Genomic DNA, 22,517 nt, shown 5'->3' with positions numbered 1-22,517 from the left:
AAAGACACGACCTCCAGTTTGACCTGCAAGCTGGACCAGAGCATTTGGAGGCTGTTCATACCACCATCCCCACGCCCCACCTTGGAATGTGTGCTCTGCTTGTCTTTCCCAAGCTGGAAGCTACCCAAGGACACAGCTTTGAAATAATGGTAATATGGTGTTGAGACCATCTGGACTGTGTACATGATTGAACCCAGTTAAAGCGTCTGTATAAACTTTTAAGATTTGGTGGGTAGGTGCAAAAGTTACTGGTCTTGCAGCTGCCCAAGACAAGCCTTGAAAGTTCCCTTGCTTCTTAAAGCTGCCACCTACCAATCTAGAGTGGGCTGCCTCTTTCTTAGGTCTCTCCCTGCCTTTCATGTACAGGGCAGGTTTCAGATTACACAAGGGGAGCTCCTGAGTAGGTTACAAAATGGGAGCAAAGAGGACCAGTAGAAATCCACTAGAATTCTTAATATTCCTTTGCTCAGTAGACTTGGCCAATGGAAAATTACTTCTATTAAGGCAGTAATGAATTAGACCTAGATAATTCAGAAAAACATGATTTTCGGTCACCCTTGCCCCAAGAAATAACCCATTTTATCAGGTTTCCAGCAAAGAATTAAAAAAATGGAATAGATGGTTAAAAAAAATAAAACTATAGTTATCAAATTAAGTCAGGTTAAGATACAGATGTGTAGTTATGAGGAGTGGAAGAGTTAAAAATGCCAGCTATATTTTGAGTTAATTGTCTTTGTTCTTCCTTTTCCCAAAGATTTAGAAGTCTTTGGAAACATGACAAAATTGTGTCAGCTTCACAAGGATAAGTAAGCTATGGTGCTTTATGCATCCTATTTTGAATATAGACACATATACAATATATATAATATATATTTCTATATACAGATGATATATAGCACAAATGTATGTGTGTATATATATATATATTCCATATATATTTATATAATATTTTAGTTCAATGTTTAACCTAAACTCTAAAATACAACAATAAAATGAGGGCTCTGGCTACCTAATTTTCTCTCTTCACTAAGAAATGTTTTATATCATTCACTTTAGGAAAAAGTATAATACTAAGAGAGATTTTAACCACAAGAATAAAACAATATATATACACTATTATATTTTACTGAAATTAAAATAAAACTCTTAAGTTCAAATGAATAAGGTTTTCATCTAAATGCCAACTCTGAATTTTTTATATTTATTTCTGTAGTATTATGTTAAGAAAACTTTTAAAATTACAACTAGGCTTATCATCAAAATATGAAAATTAGTATTAGTCATTGGTGATGGAGAAAGCAAAGGCATTTACATTTTTACAGGTATTTTTGATTCCTGTCTTTAAGTTTATTTAAATATTCATAGTTATGTGATGTTTTTTACCCAAAACTGAATCTAAGTATAAATATCCTAATGTACAAACAGATCTGAGTATACTTTCTGTTGTCCCAAATAGTGGGAACAACAGAAATGGCTTAAACAACTTTCAAATAAAACATGTTAAAGATACAATAGGGGGTTGAAAGGTAAAAAAGTTTAAAAATTTAAAAAAATAAACAACAAAATCTCATCAATGAGTCCAGAAATTGTATTTGAAACCTAAGCATATTTCCCATAATCTAAGAACCACAGGGAAGTTTTCAGTGGGTATATATAGAGAGTACATGCACTGAGATCAAAAACATACTTTAGTAAATGAATGTATGTTAGTTTCCCAATATTTAAAAACATTGTTTCTTTGTAGCCAAAAAGTGAATTCATTAAAAAATGATACAAGATAAAGGAGTGAAAAAATTTGAAGAAGTCATGTGTGAAATTGTATGTTTTTTATTCCAGTGTTTCTTGCAACTAAAGCACAACAGTTATTTAAAAAGAAATGTCGTATATTGTTTTACATGTTTGTTCATCTTTTTATTAAAAACAAATTCGTTCATTTTAAACATTTATTCTTCAACCGAATATACAGAAATATGTCATTTATCCTGTGATTCTTTTGTAAGTGATTTTGGATATTACAGTAGATAGTAACTTTCCATTATTTTAAGTAATTCTTATTGAAATATAACATTAATACAGAAACTGAACAAAAATCATAAATATACAGGTGGGTGGATTTTTATGAAATGAATTCTCTATATAACCAGCAGTTAGTTCATGAAATAACACATCATGAACTCCCAGAAGCCACTCCCAGGCTCCTTCCCAATCACTAACAATTCTCCACCAAGATAATAATGTCTCTGATGTTTAACACCATAAATAGTTTGGTCTGTTTTTGTATGTTGTACAAATGGAATTTTACTGTATATATTCTTTTGTGTCTGGCCTCTTTTACTCAAACTTGTTTGTGAGATGCATCCAAACAATATTTATTTTATCTCCTTATTATGATATACTTTATATAAATCTACAAAAACATATATATACATATATAAATATGCGAATATGTATACATATATAAATACATACACACAATCACACTTAATGGGCTTTTTAAAGTTTTTATCTATTTCAAGCAGTGCCGCTACAGCACATGCTGGGGAATGGAATTGTCGAATAATTAGTTCTAGTAGAGGATGCCAAAGAGTTTTCCAAACCAGTTGGACTGACTTAAACTACCATTATCAGCATATAAGACTTCCAATCTGATGTCAATATTATCAGTCTTTTCCATTTCATTCATTTTAGTGGTGGTATACTGAAATTTAATTTTATTTTGCAGGTTCCTGCTGACTAAATAGTTGAGTACTTTTTCACATTTATTAGCTGACTCATAAGAATCTCTTCCAGTGTTTACATGTTTTACATGTTTTGATCTATTGGGTTGTCTGTTTTGCTTTGAATTGTGTCCTGCAGAAATTCATATGTTGAAGACCTAACTCCTAGTACCTCAGAATGTGTCCTTGTTTGGAAATAGGATTCTTGCAGATGTAATTAGGTGAGATGAGGTCCTACTGGCTTAGGGTGGACCTTAATCTAATATGCCTGCTGTCCTTATAAAAAGGGGAAAATTTAGACATACATACAAGGGAAAATTGCCATGTGAAGATGAAGATTGACAGCAAAGCATTAGAAGCTAGGAGAATGATATGGAACAGAATTCTCCCTCACAGCCCTTAGGAAGTTGCAGCCCTACTGACACCTAGATCTAGGATTTCTAGCCTCCAGAACTGAGGTGACATTTTTCTGTTATTTAGACCATCAGTTTATGGTACTTTGTTTCAGCAGCCCTAGCAACTTAATACACTGTCTCATTGATTTGAAAGAGTACAATATATACTCTGGGTTTTAGTTGTCAGTAATACGAACTGTAAGTTATAACTTACAGTTATAAGTCTATAACTTGCCTATTCATTCTCTTAATATCTTTTGATGAATAAAAGTTGGTTAGATTAATGTACATCAAATTATCTTTTTTAGTCCATATAATGCATATTTCCTTACCTCAATATCATGAAGATCTTAAATATCAAGAATCTATATTCTTCTAGATAATAGGTTATATCTTTAAGCCTACAATGCACCTAGAATAGATTTTTGTGAATGCAGTGAGTAATTAGGTATACATTATCCAGGTTATAAAAGTGATCTTATTTATTTTATATACTTCTCTAATTCAGAATACTTTTCATTACATTTTACTATATTGAAAATTTGGCATGTATGCATCTATTTCAGTGCCTTAAAATATTTTGAAAGCAATATTTTGCTAATGATTAATGAACTTTTTTTTTTTTTTTGGCCACGCCACAGGGCATGTGGGATTTTATTTCCCCAACCAGGGGTTTAACCCGTGCCCCCTGCATTGGAAGCACAGAGTCTTAACCACTGGACCACCAGGGAAGTCCCAAACTTTCTCTTAAGGATGAAGTATTTAAAAGGATCTGTGAAATAACTTACACTTGTTTGTTATAAAATAGTTACATACAGGTGCATTTGTTACTTTACTTTGGTAAAGTCATTCAGTTTGAGAAGCAACAAACATTATTAGGTGCCTTTTGTTTGCTAGGTACTTTAACCAATGTTGCTTTCATTTAATACTTAGAAATGTTTGTATCTGATATTTTGATAGGCACCAAGTTTTATATTTTTTTAAAGATATTTTTGATGTGGACCATTGTACCCCCTGAATTGGAAGGTGAATTCCCAACCAGTGGACCACCAGGGAAGTCCCAAGTTTTATATTTTTAAGTGACTAAATCTAATAAAATGAAACAGATTTACTAAAACAGTTCAAAAGATAAGACAGGAGATAAGGTATAAAACCAAAGCACGAGGACTGCTCGTCATTTACACCTGATAATGTACACCCAAGGGCTGAGAATCTCATATCTCCTTCAAATTCAAACCTCACACTTTGTTTTTGTTGCTGTTGTTGCCTAAGGTTTTTAATAAGCTAACCCCAGGAGTGTGGTGGGTCTGCCCTACACTGGATAGTGCGTGCCGCCAGCCTGTGTCAAGCTGGGACCCAGCATCGCCAACTACCTCTGCCACATCTGGGCTCCTCCTGCACTGTCCCTTCTCAGCATGTAATTAACTTACTTGACAGCATAGGCAAGGCTGCAAACTCAATGATAACAAACAAGGTCACCAGGGCGCCTTCCAGGACCTTGGTGCAGATTGGCCTGCTTTAGCCCAGCAAGGTTAGGCCCACCCAACCACATGGAAGAGCTGAAGCACCTTCTGGCCATGGTGTGTGTCCCTCTCTGTCTGGAACCGTGTCTTGGAAGGGGAAAGTCTGGGGTCTGCTGCTGAGTTCGTCTTGTGCTATATGTTTTCAATTTCCTATATGACTTCAGCAGTAATTCAAAAAAGACGTTGTCTTTTAGTTAAACATTAAACTTTGTGCTGGCGGTTGTCTTTTGCTGAAGTCCCACGTTTCTGTACTGCCCAGGCAGGATGGTGGATATGGACTAGGCTAGGTTGTCTGTGGGGAAATCCATGATGAAAAGACTCAGCTTTGTATTGCACTTGAACTTTCCATTGGGAGTTGTATAAATACTAGGAGGTTTAAAAGAAAATTCTCTGGAAAAAAATTAGTTGTCCATGATAATAACTACTTTCACAAGGAGTCATCCCAGGACTTTGGTGCATATACAGTAGTCCTTTGGTATCTGCCAAGGATTGGTTCCAAAACCCCACAGAATCAGAGGATGCTCACGTTCCTTATTTTAAATGGGGTAGTGTTTGCATATAACCTATCAACACCCTCCCCTATACTTCAAGTCATCCCTAGATTATTTATAATACCTAATAACGATATAAATACTTTGTAAATAGTTGTAAATACTATGTAAATAGTTGCCCCCATGGTGGCAAATTCAAGTTCTGCTTTTTGGAATTCTCTGTAATATTTTCCCCAGTATTTTTCATTTGTAGTTGTTTGAATCTGCCATGCATAACCTTATGGATGCAGCCGACCTGTAGTGCCATTCAAGAATATTGGAAAGGAGGAGCTCAGCACACATGTAAGGTACCAGTCTTTCTAAATTGGAAGATAGTCCTGTTTCAGTCTCTGGGTTGCTGTTTTTGGAGCTCTCTTATTGCTCTCTTTGCTCATCTCACTCCATTGCCACTGTGCTCAGGCTGTCAGTGGTAGGGCTTGGAACAGGGCCCCAGCTGGAGAGCCACACAGTGCTGGGACCAAGTCCAAAGCACCACTGCAGTGCTGCCACCTCCAGATTCATAATTTTGCAAATGGGTATCCAATGGACCCACTACACTACCAAAGCCAAATTCTTCCCCATTTCACTGTATATCAAATTTTTAATGTCAGATTTCTGGGCACTTTATTGGATTCTTCTTGTCTTCTGAGCTAATTGTGTTACAGAACCAAATTTGGTTCTCATGCCTGCACACAATAAAGCCAGTCTACTGACACTGGGTTGTGCTGAAGGAAAGTGCAGCATTTATTACAGGGTACCAATCAAGGAGTGGAGGCAGCTAGTGCTTAAAAGACCAGAATTCCCTGATGGCTTTCAGGGAAAGGTTTTTAACCAGGGTGAGGGAGGGGGTTGTGGGGCACATGATCAACTTGTGGACATTTTTCTGATTGGTTGGTGGTGAGGTAGTCAGGAACCAACATCATCAACCTTCTGGTTCCAACCAGTCTGGGGTCTTTGTGCTTGTGGTCAGAATACAGTTAACTTCTTCCACCTGGTGGGGGTTTCAGTATCTGTAAAACAGCTCAAAGCTTATTGCTCAGAATATTATCTATAGCCCTTGAGAAGGAACTAAAGGCCCTTGACTTTGTATAGTGGCTAAACTATTATTATTTTGTCTTGCTTGACTGTTTTCCTTTGCTTCTGCGTTTTCTCACTTCTCCAATTAAATTTATTCTTTGGAACTTGAGGAATGCTAAGGGGCTAAAGTTTTTCTACAAATAAGAGGCAGGTGGAGGACATGGGTTGGGGGGTGGGATCTGTCCTGGGAGGGCCCCATAGGGTCCTGCTTGTTTACAATTGTATTCTGTCATATTTATTATATATTTATAATTCATCTGTATATCTGAGAACAAAAGTTCCTCAGATTGTTTTAATGTTTTAATGCTTTTGCAAGATTGCCTAAGCTCTTCTTGACTTTTATTTTTCATGTAATTTTGGAAACAGCTAACCAAGTTTTGCTAAGACATCTGTGGGGAATTTTATTGGGTTGCTTTGAGTCAGTATATTAATTGGGAGAGAATTTATGTGTCCACAGTATTGTTTTTTCCAAACCTTGAACCTGGAATATCTCTATTTTTGTTGTTCTTAGGGGAGGGCTAATGTTCCTCTTCTGCTAGATTTATTGCTGTACATCTTATCTTTCTTATGCTCTCAGAAATGTTATCTTTTATTTCCTGATTGCTTTTCCTCATATTTAGAACTTGGTTTTTATAAATTGCATTGCTAAATTCTGTTATTTTGATTTGTCTAATTGTAGTTCATATATATATTAGTTGTAAAAGAAATACACTTTTATTTGTTATTTGTAAAAGAAATACACTTTTATTTATTACCATCCAAGTCTCCAATTTTTATACCACATTTTTAAAAAATTTCTTTCCTTATTGCACTGGCTGTGACCTCCAGTATGATAACGACAGATCACAATATCATTTGTTACATACCTGTAACATGTTCTCAGATGAAAAATCCATATAATTATTTTTAATAAGCATTCTCTCATTTTCTTTCTTTCATAGTGGAGTCACTCAAAATAGCACACTTATTATCCCTTGTTCCTCACTTCTCTGTCATTTTACAACTGAACACATACTGATTTCCTCCATCCTCCTTCTATGACACTGTATATGCCATTGGTCACTTCCTCAAATTGTATAATTTTCACTTCACTCCTCTGTTGTATCTATAATTCTTTTGAGAGTCTTTCTTCATTGCCTTTTGTGAAGCCACAATTTTATAATGCTTATCAAGTTTAGTTATTAGAGAGGAATTTTAAAATCAGGAAAGTCTTATTTGTGTCTATCAAGAGTAACTTATTTTACCATTTTAAATTCTCTAAGCTTAATTTATTTATCTTGACATGAGATAATATCTATTTATAATAATTTTGTAGGAAAAAAAATACGTGTGAAAGGCCTAGTACATGGCCAGGCACAGGATAAATGAGTGTGTACTTTTGTATTCTTTGAAGTGTCTGCTTCTGTTCTTGTACTCCTTAAAATTAGGTTTTCCTACAGGTGTCATTTAGAGCTTTGTTCTCTTTCCAATCACTGGTCTTGAGTGATGTGATCTTATTATTGTCTTTTAAAATTCAGCTTGAGCTTTACCTCCTTTAGTCTTCCTGACCAAATCTAACATATTTTCTTTGTGTTCTGATGGTATTCTCACATATCAGTTGCTGTACTCTGATAGCAAACACTTCCTATTATCTCTAGCTTGAATGTTACTTTGTTTTTTGAAGGAAATTTGTGTTTCATTTCTTTATCTGAGAATTTGGGGGCTTGAGGTTTCATGAAGCCATTCAGCTTTTCATTTGTAGATACATTTTTCAGATTATTACATATGTATATGGCTTCTTACATTCATTACAAGATGTTCACTATTATTATTTACTTTTAAGTATATTATGAAATACATAAATTATCCAGAAAAGTATAAAGGTAGAATAGTGTACACACAGATTATGGGATTATCATTTATGTATATTTCCTATCCATTCTTCTCCATTTCTAACAAGAATTCTTCCAAACTTGCCTTTTCAAACAATGCTACATGGAATCTTTGTTTCCTTATGACACTCTTGACGGGTGTAGAGAATGAACACTAAATCTTACCATATAGTAAAGAAATGGTCTCTTAAATAAATGGAAAATTTACAATCCCACCAGCAGTTTATTATTACTTCTTTTATGTTTTCCCACATCCTGGCCAATGCATGGGATTTAGAGAGTATCTAATATTTACTAACTTAATAGAATAAAATATTTTCAGGGTTATAGATAAATTAGTATGTTCATTAGCCTTTGGTTTCCTCTTATGTTGATTATCATTTTTGATATTGGCTTTTTGTTGTTTTTTGTCTTACTGGCATATTTGTCTTTTGGGGGCAGGGGGTTACATAGTTATTGTTTTTTAATTTTGTATTTAAATTAGCATTTTTTGTCCTATATGTGAATATCTTTCCCAGTTCTTTTTAACAGTTTTAGATTACTCATTATGCTTTTGACATCACAGAGACTTTAAAATTTTGAGTCAAAATTTTATATGCAATGAGATTTAGCAAATTTCTCCATTAACTTGTGAAAATTTTTGTAGCTTCATATAATATATTGATTTGCTTGTCAGGTTCAATGATACTTTTTCTTGTTTTTTTGTATATATTAATTCTTTGTTATTGCTGATTTGTTTGAATGCTATTATTTTCATATTTTGATACAGTTACTCTGCTAAGTACATCTTAGCTATGGAGGAGTTAATATTTATTTTCTTAGATTTTTAGCATCATTATGTGATTTTTAAGAAAGTTACTTTTTTTTTTTCATTTTCCACTTTTATCCCTCAACTTTTTGGTTATATTTCTTTGGCTAGGACTTCCAGTACCCTACTGATTATGAGCTATATAAGTGAGCAAGCTGGCATTTTGCTTACAGTAAAGAAAATGACTATGTTCTTCCCTCTCAAGTGTGATATTGCTTTGATTCTTGGCAGAGCGGTTTATCAAGTTGCTAGGATTTATCATAATTGTTATTTTTATTAGATATATTTTCAGGATCTACTGAGAGTTTTTCTTTTTGTCTTTAATCGGTTAATGTGATTTACAGTGATAATTTTTTAAAAAATAGCAACCCATTCTTGCATTCCTAGGGCAAATTATACTAGGTCATGAGTTTAACAGCTTTTAATTTTTACTCTTTGTCCAAATTTGTATATGTGGGATTATCACTATTCCAGATATTTTTTTTTCTAAAATTATACTTTAATAATACATGAAAACACCTATGTTTTCAGAGGGAAAATTTTTCACTTTTTGATTTGGTTTGTAAAAGGCATTAATTTATTAGGGTTTTCTATTTTTCTTAAAGCACTCCTGCACTCTTGGGTAATTGTATTAGTTTTCTATTGCTGCATAACAAATTACCAAAAATTTACTGGGTTAAAATGTCTCGTATTTTTATCTCACTTTCCATTGGTCAAGAATCTGAGTACAGCTCACCTGGGTCCTCTGCCATGGCATCCAAAGGCTGCAGTCAAGGTGTCTGCAGAGGTACATTCTCCTCAGAGGTTCTACTGGGTAAAGGTTACCTTTCAAGCTTCCTTGGGTTGTGGCCAAAGCCATTTCCTTGTTGATGAAGAACTTACAGCAGCTGTCTTCTTCAATGTCAGTTGGAGAGTCTCCCACCTCAGTGAGGTTCCCAGTCCTTTCTTCAAGAACTTTAACCTGTTTTAAATCAGGCTTATCCACTATAATCTCCTTTTGATGAACTCAGAGTCAACAAATTTGGGACTTTAATGACATCTGCAAAATCCTTTTACTGTTTCCATTGTCAGGAACTGTGTCAAGGCAAGTTTTCCCTAAGTTTTCTTTTAGGAACTTTACAGTTTTATGTCTTACCAGATCCATTTAAAATTAATATTTATACATGCTTACAATGTTAAAAAATGCCAGTTCCTAAGGGAAATAAAAAGTACTGTACCCTATAAATTCTATGTTTTCTCCTATACACACATTCCCATGAAAAAAATTAATTTATAAATTAGGCACAGTAAGAGATTAACAATGGTAACTAATATTAAAATAAAACAATTATAACAGTATACTGTAATGAAAGTTATGTGAATGTGATTGTGCTCTCTCTTTCCACTCTGTCTCTCTGCCTTTCTCAGAATATCTTATTGTACAAATTTAATTCCTTTTCCATCTTAACTACGTACTTATGCACTGTGGCCATACCTTTGCAGTTTGAGGTGTGACAGCAAAACTAGTACAGATTTCTTTTTCTGTTTTTACAATTTCATGGATAGAAGATTCATTCTTACTGTAGGTCTTAGCAACCTCAGCACATGATTTTTTCTTTCCTTATTAAGTCAAGAACTTTCACCTTTTCGCTTAACGGAAGCACTTTACAGCTTCTCTTTGGCATATCCGAATTGCCACCGTTACTACTTTAGCATGTGGGGGCTATTATTAAGTAAAATAAGGTTACTTGAACACAAGCATTGTGATACTGTGGCAGTCAACCTGATTGATAATCAAGATGGCTACTATGTAACTAAGGGGCATGATACACTGGACAAAGGGAAGATTCACATCCATGAAGGGACTGAGCAGGAGTCCTGGAGATTTCATCACACTACTCAGAACTGAATGCAATTTTAAACCTATGAATTTTTCTTTCTAGAATGTTCCATTTAATATTTTTGGACCACTGTTGACTGTGGGTAACTAAACCTCAGAAAGCAAAATCACAAATAAGCAGGGACTACTATACTTTCTGCTTCATTTTCTGAAGTCTATAAAATAGACTTTTTTTTTACATAAAATAGCAGTTCTACTTACCTTGTACAACCTACCTCTATTTTCTTGCTTTATCTTTTCTCCATAGCAGTTATCTTTTACTGTTTCTTTGCTGTTGTTCTGTGGGTTAGCCTGGTTCCTCTGAGATACAGACATCAGGACAGAATTAGTCATTCAAGAGCTCTGTGAGGGACAATGCCTGTGAGGAAAAATAGAAGGGATCTGGGGGAGTCTGAAAAGTTGTCAGATCTTAATGTTAGTTGGCTCTGGGTAAAGGAGAGAGAGAAGGAAAGAGAGAAGGAAGGAAGGAAGGAAAGGAAGGAAGGAAGGAAGGAAGGAAGGAGGAAGGAGGGAGGGAGGGAGGGAGGAAGGGGAGGGGAGGAGAGGAGTGAAATACCTGAGATTTCTATACAGACCTAAGAGAATTTGGCAAGGCTACTATAGAGTCCTTGAGCCAAAGCGTCCCATGAGACCAGTACCAAATCTCCCAGCAATGGGCGAGCCTGAATATCCTAGCCGCACTCAGTCATTGGCAGGGAAATGCACACAGAAAGCATGTCCTCATATATCACAAATCTAGTGATAGATTTTATAATGCAACAGCTGTACTGGTTGTCAATTACACTCTTGGCAAATAGAGTCCTGAGTGAGATCTGAAAAGCATATTTCAAGGATGCCACAGACTGTCTCTACCTATTCAAGCACAGGTTTTCTTCCCTATCTGCATCACCTACAACAGTACCTGGATCATAGTAGTAGTCAATAAATGCATATGAATAAGTGAATTGTCTCTGGAAAAAAATAGATGTTTATATCTCCTGAAGTATCTTCCTGCATATTAACCTTCTGCTAAGTGCTACTGGCAATCTTGCACTAAAGATTAATGACCTGAGAAGATACCTGAATCCTCATTCAAACTTCACAAAAGGGCAAGTAAAAACTTTTAAAGGCACCATTTGTCAGTGAACCAGAGAAGTGCCCTTGCAGTAAGTACACAAATTGTCCTTATCTCTAGTTACTGAAAAGTAATTTCATGGGATTTCAATGACCAATGAAACAGGATCAGTATTGTTGAGTTTCAGAATGAGATGTGGGTTATCTGGAGTTCAGAATCCTCACGGTGCCTAGGTTCTCTTTCATTAAATGTAACCATAGTTTCAAACAATTATATTACTGAAGTGCAATGTTTGTCTTCTCTATCATTGAAAAACATTCAATTCTGCTGAAGATAATAAAAATATTTAGAAAAGTGAAAACTTATATAGGGTGTGTTTAGCATAGAGGGAGAGTAACACGTAGCTTGTAAGACAAAGAATTCATGAAGTGTGTATGAATAGAAAGCAATGTGAAGTGAAAGAGAATAATGGTCTATATAAAGGCAAAAAAAGAGTGGCATAAATAGAAAAGGATGCAAAGAACAAGTAAATCGGAAATATGCATAAGCACAAATCCTACAGCCTCCAGTTTGACAGTCAGTCATCCCTAAATCAGACACCCATAGGTGACATTCCTATGGCTCGATTTGGATTCATGTGTGCTCTACCCCAGGAATGCAGTTAATATATTAGCACAGCTCAGCAAATCATAGAAAAACTGTAGTTATTGGCCAGGTATATATATATATATATATATATATATATATATATTTTTTTTTTTTGCAGTATGCGGGCCTCTCACTGTTGTGGCCTCTCCCGTTGTGGAGCACAGGCTCCGGACGCCCAGGCTCAGCGGCCATGGCTCACGGGCCCAGCCGCTCCGCGGCATGTGTGATCTTCCCGGACCGGGGCACGAACCCGTGTCCCCTGAGTCGGCAGGCGGACTCTCAACCGCTGCGCCACCAGGGAAGCCCCTGTCCAGGTATATTTGCTCCAAATCTCTTCAGTAGAGCTACACTTCCAGGTGTCTTCCTTCTGCTGAGTCTCCTTGCTCAAACCGCAACTTTGATTCTCATATTATTATCAAGGAAGAATGTTGTGGCAGAGAGAGTGATGTGTTTATATAAATTCCTAATGAAACTTTGTATCTTTGATTGATGAAGTAGTTCATTAGCTTGGAGGTAAAAGAAAAAATTATATAGTTTATAGAATAGAGGTTCTTGACCCGAGGAAAGTTGATAATGATAGTGTGTTAAAGGTGTGCATTGATTTCCTCAGCAGTCAGGTGAACTGGATTGGGCCTGAGTGACCCAGAGCTCTTTGTCTGTCACCTCAGACCATGAGCAACCTTTGACGCACCAGTTTCTGTAAAATGTCATTGTCTATGTGAGATGTGATATAAAAAGTTTGAGAATCACTAGGTTTTGATAATACATTAGAAGAATGTCCGTGGCAGTAAAAGGTCAGTGTGTCACCAAAGTGCCCATGGTATCCATGTGGAGTAAAGCATGCTGTGGGGAACCCTCTTAGTTACCATACTACAATATCCCCAAAATGATAGCTGGCATTATTTCACCTATCTCTGATAATAACTTTTAGAGCTATATAATATTATATTACTTATTTTGCAAATGGGTAAATAGAGGTCTTTCAAAGACTGATGAATATCCTTTCTTTCCTTCTTCTTAGAAGCAGCCAAACCGTAATTTTCATAGGGGTAAAATGCACCCAGATAAAGGATTAGATTTTCAACAGTTCAGTTATGAAGGCAGGTGATTGAATTTTCCAAAGATGACTTAAAACAATATCTCTCACAACAAACAGTTTTATATAATACAAATGTGCCACTAGCCCCATTAAGAGTGGAGTCTAATAATTCTCCTCTTTACTATAGGAAGGAAGGTTTTAGTATGATTGCAGGAAAAGACTGTATTCAAATGACACTGTGTGCTACTCAAATCTAGAATAGAAAAGAGCACACAGCTTCTGCCTGTTTTATGTTGAATGCTTACTCTTGGAATCCAGCCCATCTTCTAGGGAAGCCCAGGGACCTTGTGGAGGTAACACAGATGTCATCTTGATGTTGTCTAGATGTCTTAGTTGGGATCTCACTCAACGGTGATTATCAGCTTCCAGGCATGTCGGTGAGTTGCCTTCAAATTATACAAGCCCAGAGTCATCAAGTTACTCCTGGGTTTTGAGTCTTCCTAACTGAGGCACCAAACATCATGGAACCAGAGACAAGCCATTCTTCCTATGGCTTTTCTAAATCCCTAACTGATGAAAACTATCAGTGTAATAAAATAGTTGTTCCTTTATTCCAGTTAGTTTGCGGTGGCCAGTCAGTGATACTAAATGGAATAGTAGCTGACTGTATAGTTAAGTGAATAAGTTTGGGCCAGTGAGATCTAAGTGGGAGTTAGAAATCACATAAAGCCTCATTAAAGGAAAGAAACTCCTGGGATAGGTTGTACTGTTTGTCCTTCTCTTTATCTACCCTTCTTCCTGAAATAAGGATGTAAATGCTGGAGCTCCAACAACTACCATGTAGCCTTGAGGATGGCAGTAGAGATAGAAGGTACCTGCTTCCCTGATGTTTTAATGGAGTCATCCTAGCAATTCAAGACCTTTGGAATTAAGCTATAAGAGAGAAAAGTAGCTACTTAGACATTTAAGACATTAAGATATCTAATGGGTTTACTTGTATGTGTTACCAATCCTAAATGTGATTCATGCATAGTAAAGAAACAAACAAAAAACAAAAAAAAACCCACAAAAACTAAGTCACTTGCCCAAATTAGTAAGTGGAAGAGCAGGGATTTATACCCCAATTGTCTGATTTCAGGACCTACAGTTTAATCACCACTACATACTGCTTCAAGGGCAAAAGTGCAATTGTCAAAAATGGGGAAAAAACAAAAATTTTTACAGACCAAAAATGATAAAATATATCATAATCATAGAAGTCTAAAAATATAGAGGCTATGGAATACTATCAGTATTGGATTCCCTTCCGCCTGCACCTGCCATGGTCAAAACCACAAAAGAAAATCTCTAACGTACCTCAAAACTTTAGACTGGACATAGCCTTTTGTTATCCATGGGCACTCAGTAAAGTTTTATATGTTGAAGTAACACTTTATAGGAAATACCTTAAAACATTTAAAAAGAGTGATGTATTTTTTGGTCAAGTTTTTCTTTCTGTTTTTTCTGATCCAAACTCATTAAATATAGTACAGGCATATAAACAAAAAAAAATCCTGGTTGTAAAATCTAATTCTGAAATGAGAAACTTCCGTATAGCCCGGGGTTGCACATAATTAAGGAAACATCTGATTACGTGTAAGTGAAAAATTCATTCTTTCTGATTTTCTGTGCACTTACACATTTGTAGCTCGCTAGTTTCATCTGCAGCAGAGATATTGAAAACACATTTCAAGGGCTCCCACTGATTTGAGAAATTTATTGTACCTTAAGGGCTGTCAGAGGAAATTTTCAAATTGCTAGTCCAAATTATTTCAACAAGAAAACATACTGATATGTTCAGGTAATGGAAAGGGGAAAAAAGATTAACATAAGTGTCATAAGAAAGCTATTGTGCCACCTAAATCACAGGTAGTCAAAGGTGTTTTGTAAGAAAGATGCTGTGCTAAAATGCAAGAAAGAATATCTCTTATACTTCCTTTCTTATTCGACAGAGAATACCCCTTTGATTTTAATTTTAAAATATACACTTCCCTTCTTCTATACCATGAGCAAGACGTTAAGCCATTTCTTTATTCCTTGAAATACTATTTGGTGAATGAAAAAACATTATCTTTAACCTAAGTACCTATGGATATATCTCTATACACATTACAATTTTAATTAAAAATATTTGAAGATTCAATAAACCTATAAACTCTCTTAAATTAGCATCCTATGTAACCACTAACAGCAGGGATTAAATTCAGTTACATTTTAAAGAAATGAGTTGTATGATTAATACATTCTTTATAAATCCCTATAGAAACAATATGCTTAATTTATCATTAATATGGTTACATATAAAATTGTTCTTCACTACATACAATTGAGACAATATATGTTTAGAAAGCTGGCACCTATTAGTGGAGAAACATGAATTAATTAGGAAAACACCTGCTGGCCTATTTAGGTATTGAAATGATTGGACCTAGGCAGGGTCTAAAAGGGGAGGGTCAAGGCAAAGCATGTCTATTAAGAGCTGAAGTGCTTTGCTTACAGAAGTAGGAAGCTTTCCCTTCATTTCTATTTAATTTACAGTAGCATCTTTTTAAAGAAATTTCCTTAGGGAGTGGCACTGGCGGTGGTGATAGTGGAGGCATCGGGGTTGTGCTCGTGGTTGGGGAGGCACTGGTGTGATTTGAGGACACGAGCTGGAGTGTAGGAGGAGGATGGAAACAGCAGAGTGGAAAGAATTGCGGACTGTCAGAATACCCCGTTTCAGTTTATGTTTTCTGTTGCATTGTAATTCAAATTCCCATCGTCCATGATTTCAGTAACGTTTCCACAGAACGAAACCTTGACTATTTATTATATGTTACAAGGTAAAGGCTGTGTCCATTCACCTTTTACATAATTAATTTAAAAGAATCCATGCAAAATGACTGAGTTCCGTATGTAAGTAGAAGCAAGGAGCAGGATACCAATCAAATAGAACAACAACAGCAAAAAAAGGCATACAGACTCGAGGAAAATTTAAACAGCTTTAAAGATATTATGGTTGCCAACTTTCTCCATATAAGCATGGATGTAGTACTCCCATTAAACATTAAATAGTCTCTGAGTCGTATGCATTTCAAAGGATGTATTATTATCTGGGTTACAAAAGCATCTTCTAATGGAGATATTCTCATTCTGTGTGTGTGTGTGTGTGTGTGTGTGTGTGTGTGTGTGTGTGTGTGTGTGTGTATTTACCTAAATAACCTTGAACTTTGGCAAATGTTTGATTACTCCAAAATAAATATTTAAAAAACTAATAGATTGTATTAATCTGGCATATTTAAAGCAATCATTTGAATTTCTTAATATTTTGTGAGCAAACTTTTTTTAATTAGAAAAAATGTCTATATCTTTTGTTTCCAATTCAGGATAATGATGAAAGTGTTTAACACATTTCATTCTAATATATTTAAATAATTTTTTGTAGTGCCTGGAGACATGTATGTAACAATTTAGAATGAATTATCTGTTAAAATCTTGATGAGGCAGGCTGAATAACTTCAACTAGGTACTTAAAATGATCTTGGGGAAAATCTATTCATAGGCAGGTGTTTCTGAATTACAGAACTGATTTGTTGAAAATAATTTTAATGGTTCTTCTGTGATAGATTATTTGCACTAGATGAAAGTTGCTCATAACTTGTGCTCTTTACAATCTTTAAGCAAAGAACACTGGCAAGATAACATCTATTAAAATATTCTTAATTTCTTATAATTAATAATATTATTGCAGTGGTTAAAATAAATATTGAACACATTTTTAAGAGTACAAAACAGCACATTAGAGCATACTTAATCTAAATAAGTCCTTTAAATAATATCGAAGATTAATATAATTGAGCAAATATATTTTGCTCTTGGGGTAATTGTTTTGTTTCCAGAAACTACTGTATAGTATGCTTGAGACAGTTTTTGTTAGTTTAAACTGGCAATTTAAGATTGCTTTAATTTCCATGTTAGTTTGCATTAATAAACTTCCATATAAAGGTACACTTATAAGTGCTGTGTAGTAATATTGACCCAACTCTTTTTTTTTCTTTTTTATACCGTTTGATCTATTTATAACCTTCACTTATTTCACCCATCCCCTATTTCGCACTTCAGGCAATCACCAATCTGCTCTGTACATCCATAAACTCATTTGTTTGTTTGTTTTTCAGATTCCACATGTAAGTGAGATAGTACAGTATTTATGTTTTTCTGTCTGACAATTTCATCTAGCATAGTGCCCTCGAGTTTCATCCATATTGTTGAAAAAATGGCATGATTTCATTCTTTTTCATGGCTGAATAATATTCCATTGTATCTATATATAGCACATTTTCTTTATCCATTCATCAATCAGTGGACATTTAAATTCTTTTCATGTCTTGGCCATTGTAAATAATATTGCAAGTAACATGGGGGTGCACGTATCTTTTCAAATTAGTGTTTTTGTTTTCTTTGGATAAGTATCCAGGGTGGAATTGCTGACTCATATGGCAGTTCTGTTTTTAAAGTTTTAAGAAACTTCTGTACTGTTTTCCATAGTGGCTGCACCAGTTTACATTCCCACAAACAGTTCACAAATTCCCTTTTCTCCACATCCTTGACAACACTTGTTCTTTCTTTATTTTGTTTTTAAAACATCTTTATTGGAGTATAATTGCTTTACAGTGGTATGTTAGTTTCTGCTTTATAACAAAGTGAATCAGCTATACATATACATATATCCCCATATCTCCTCCCTCTTGCCTCTCCCTCCCACCTTCCCTATCTCACCCCTCTATGTGGTCACAAAGCACCAAGCTGATCTCCCTGTGCTATGCAGCTGCTTCCCACTAGCTATCTATTTTACATTTGGTATCTTTTCGGTAACAGTCATTCTAACAGGTGTGAGGTGATATCTCATTGTGGTTTTGATTTGTGTTTCCCTGATGATTAGTGATGTTGAGCATCTTTTCATGTAACTGTTTGCCATCTGTATATCTTCTTTGAAAAAAATATTTCCATATCTTCTAGAAAGTACCAAATTAACAAAAGTGATGCTACCATGGTAATTAATTGGTATAATATATACCAAGCTACTGCAAATACACTATTGAGTCTTAACATGAATAAATGCTCTAGGAAGTCACTTTTATGTGAAATAACATAAAAAAGATCTGTGGAGTAGACAGGTAATAAATAATTTATGCAGAGGTTGTGAAAGGTGTTGCAATAGGAATTCCAAATGAATGCTGTATTATGACAAAGTGAAAAGGTGAGAGTGTCACATCATGGGAGAAATGAGACTTGAGTTCGAGTTGTGGCCCATGGTTCAAGATATATGCACTTAGTAATTTTCTTAAACTTCTTGAGCTTCAGAATCCTTATTTTTATGCAATCTACTTGATCTTTTTTAATATCTGGATATAAGAAAAGTCACATCTCTTTATTTATGCAAATACAATTATAATAAGGCTTTAAACTTGTTATCTACTAGTTTGGTAGAAGGTCTGCAATCAGGCATTTTTAAAAATTTCTCCACTTTGGAATAAGATAGATTTAAATCTAATTTCTTCTTCTGTACTTATTGATATACTGTACCAGTTAAGTTACTTAAACCCTAAATCTCAGTAATGTTATCTAGAAAACGGAGATAATACTAGCTGGCTTCTAGGTTTTTTGTGACTTTTAATATGGACTGGAAAAATGAACTGCTTATGTAAGATCTGTTATATGGTAAAAGTTTGATATATTTTAATAAAGTTTTTGGAGAGTAAGGTTTTTATTAAATCATTTCAATAAGAAAGGAGATTTTTTTTTTCTAATTTATTCCCAACTTGAAGTTTTGAAAAAAAAATCACTAAAAGTTCTATTTAACATTGTCCTTTATTCATCTTCTTTGTTAAGGAGATTGATTTTATTATAATATAAAAGTATGATATTGGATACTTCATTTTTCTTTAAAAGAGCAGAAAAATAGTTCTGTATTAACATTACCTCAAATGAATTAATTACCTTGTCTATAGATTATCCAAATGTGTAACAATCTTGACATTTCAAAAGAGAAGATTATATAGATAGTTTTGAGTCATATTTTGTATATTTAATGCTATTTTAAATATTTGTCCTGTGACTTGTGCTGTTAAAAGTTCTGTTATAGCAGACTTTTATTTCCTGGTGATTTGCTCTCATAAACCAAGAGTTCTATGACCTTGGTAAAACATTTACCACAGTGTGTAGCTATAAACATTTCAGGAAGGCTTTCAAGAAACATCAGACAGATTCCCTCTATCAAGGGAAGCCATAAAATTCTTCCACTCCATTTCTTACTACCCTTTCTTGGTCCTGTCTAATTCAGTGCTGGTCACTGACTCATGAATTAAGTGGCCTTATTTTCAAATGGTGCTTGGCCATTCATATACTCTCTCAAAAAGACAGGAAAGGATAATTTCTCTTATTGTAGGTAGTATGTCCTATGTTCCGATGTTGAATGACCATTGGTAGTCATTTCTGCTATATTCAAGAAGAAAAGGAAGCTGGTTGAGAATGGATGAGGAGAGAGTTGGAGCAGATATTGAGAGAGAAGCAGCAAGTTACAGACCTTGTGGTTCCAGAAAAGGAAAAAGATAGTGGTAGAAACTGTTGGCTAATCAGAGAGGGTAGTTAGGTGTGTATGTTTTGAAAAATGACAGCAAAGTCTTTGATATTCTTCCCATTGAGAGAATCAATACCCTTTCCCACTGGACCTGCATCAACTTTTTACTGCTGTGACTGTAGTAGGGCATGGGAGAAGTGAGGCCGTGTGACCCTCAGATCAGGTAATGAAAGCAAGGCAGGTTTTTCCTTGGCCACTGGAATATTTGAAGTGGGAGCCATGAGGTATCATGTAGGAAATCTGAGTATCCTAAGACCACCATGCTGTGAGGGTCCAGACACAGATTGGCCAACTTTAGGTTCTCTGGTTGGCAGTGTTTGTCCTTAGGTCATTCCAGCTCAGGTACCAGACAGATGAATGAAGGAGCCTCCAGTTAATACTAAACTCTAGCCTTGTGTTTAGCTTAGTCTTCAGGTCTTACAGCCGAAGTCCCAGACACTAAGGAGCAAGGACAGTCAACCTCTGCTGTACACTGTCTAAGTTCCTTATCCAGAGAATCCAGGAATATTTAAAAAAAAAAAAAAGATGGCTATAGTTTTTCTTTTTATTTATTGATTGATTGATGGCTGTAGTTTTAAACCACTACATTTTGGAGTAGTTTGCTTCTGAGGATAATATTAGTTAGTTGCTTTGGAATAATCAGTACCCAGTTTCATTAATATGTGTTCCTATTTTAGAATCATGGGCTCTCTACAAGCTTACACATTATCACTTTCTAAAACTGAGTTTCTACAATACATGAGGCACTTCCTTTAACACATATTATATTGCAGTCTGCTATTGATGAATTCTCTTCATATTTATTTTGGATGTAAAAGATTTCATTTTGCCCTTATTCTTGGAAAAATATTTTATCTGAAAAAGGATTTTTATGTTTTTACTTGTTTATTTGCTTTCCATGATTTTAAAGACTCACTTAATTGTCTCGTGGCATGCATAATGTTTGATTAGAAGTTGGCTAAAATTCTTTTTTGAAATTCCTATGTGTGATGTGTCATTTTTCTATGGCTGCTTTTAATACATTTTATTCTTGTTTTTCAGAAATCTGATCATGATGTTTCTTGTATTGCTCTATTCATATTTCTTCTGCTTGGGAATCATTGAGATTTTGGATATGTAATAAAATTTAAGATTTTTCCCTTTATCACTATTTTTCAGAAATATGTTTATGTTATACCTGGGTATTATTTTTCTTCATGTTAATTTTGTGTTTGCTAAGGGGTTTAAGTTTTTTGATTTTTTTTTTTAGGTGTAAGATCTTATAATTTTTCTCAAAATTGGAAAAAGTTTTGGCTATTTTTCTTCAAATATATTTTATTTCTACTGTTACTTTTCTACTTCTCACTTATACATTAGACCACTTGATATTGTCCAACTAGTCATTTAGTGTAAGGATCTGGATTAATTGGGCTAGGAGGTGGGCTGTGTTTAATGTTTGCTGTATCTATAGCTGTTAGAGACATCAAATCCCTCCAATGTCCTCCTTTTTGTCCTTTTGCTTTTGGTCTTGCCTGAGCTCTCCTCCCAGGGGACAGTTTGTGTCTTGCAGCTCTTTGAGCTGTAATCCACTGTCATCATACAACCCATTCTTATTATCCTCACCATAGTTTGTGTTCTATAAAGTCACCAGAGACACTGAATGAACTAACACTGAACTGTTGTTGCTAGGGTACATACAGGGAGAGGTTCCTGTAAGTCTGATCAGAACCTTTGCACCAACTGAAATGCTCTTTGGGTTATGTAGGTCCATTTGCCAACATCCTTAAAACCAAGCCAGTCACAAAACATAGAAAACCTGCTCTTTTGCATAACCCTTTTCCTGTACAACATTTAGGAGACATTTTTGAACAAGTTTTCTGCAGCCTCTGGTCTGCAGAAACTGCCTTGCCTGTAAGATAAGCATTTTTATGCTACATTGCCTTTGGAAACGTGCAAGCTAGCCAGCACTAGCCGAGAAGGCTTTTTAGCACTTTCCTGACCCTGGGTAACGTGACCCTAAATTTCTTTAGCTTTCAGCCTCACAACACTGCTGTCCACTATGCTTTTTGTTTTCTTGTTCTTTTTTTTCTCATGAATCCAAAAATGTAGGCGCTTTTTGATATCTCCAGTAGTTTTATGACACACTATAGATGTTACTTTAGCACTTTCCAGAGCAGCCTCAGATACAGATCAGTGAAATTCCTCCTCTGTTTTATGAAGGTATCATATTGTGATTCATTTACATTGAACTCACAAGGAGCAACGCTGTAACTCATGCCCGAATGAAGCTGCTCTAACACATGTATTTTGTCGGAAAGGCACATCACATTCTTCTTGCT

This window comes from Leucopleurus acutus, assembly GCF_964270905.1.
Source record: "Leucopleurus acutus genome assembly, chromosome: 5".
NCBI classification, from domain to species: Eukaryota; Metazoa; Chordata; class Mammalia; order Artiodactyla; family Delphinidae; genus Leucopleurus; species Leucopleurus acutus.
This window is presented reverse-complemented; position numbering follows the sequence as displayed.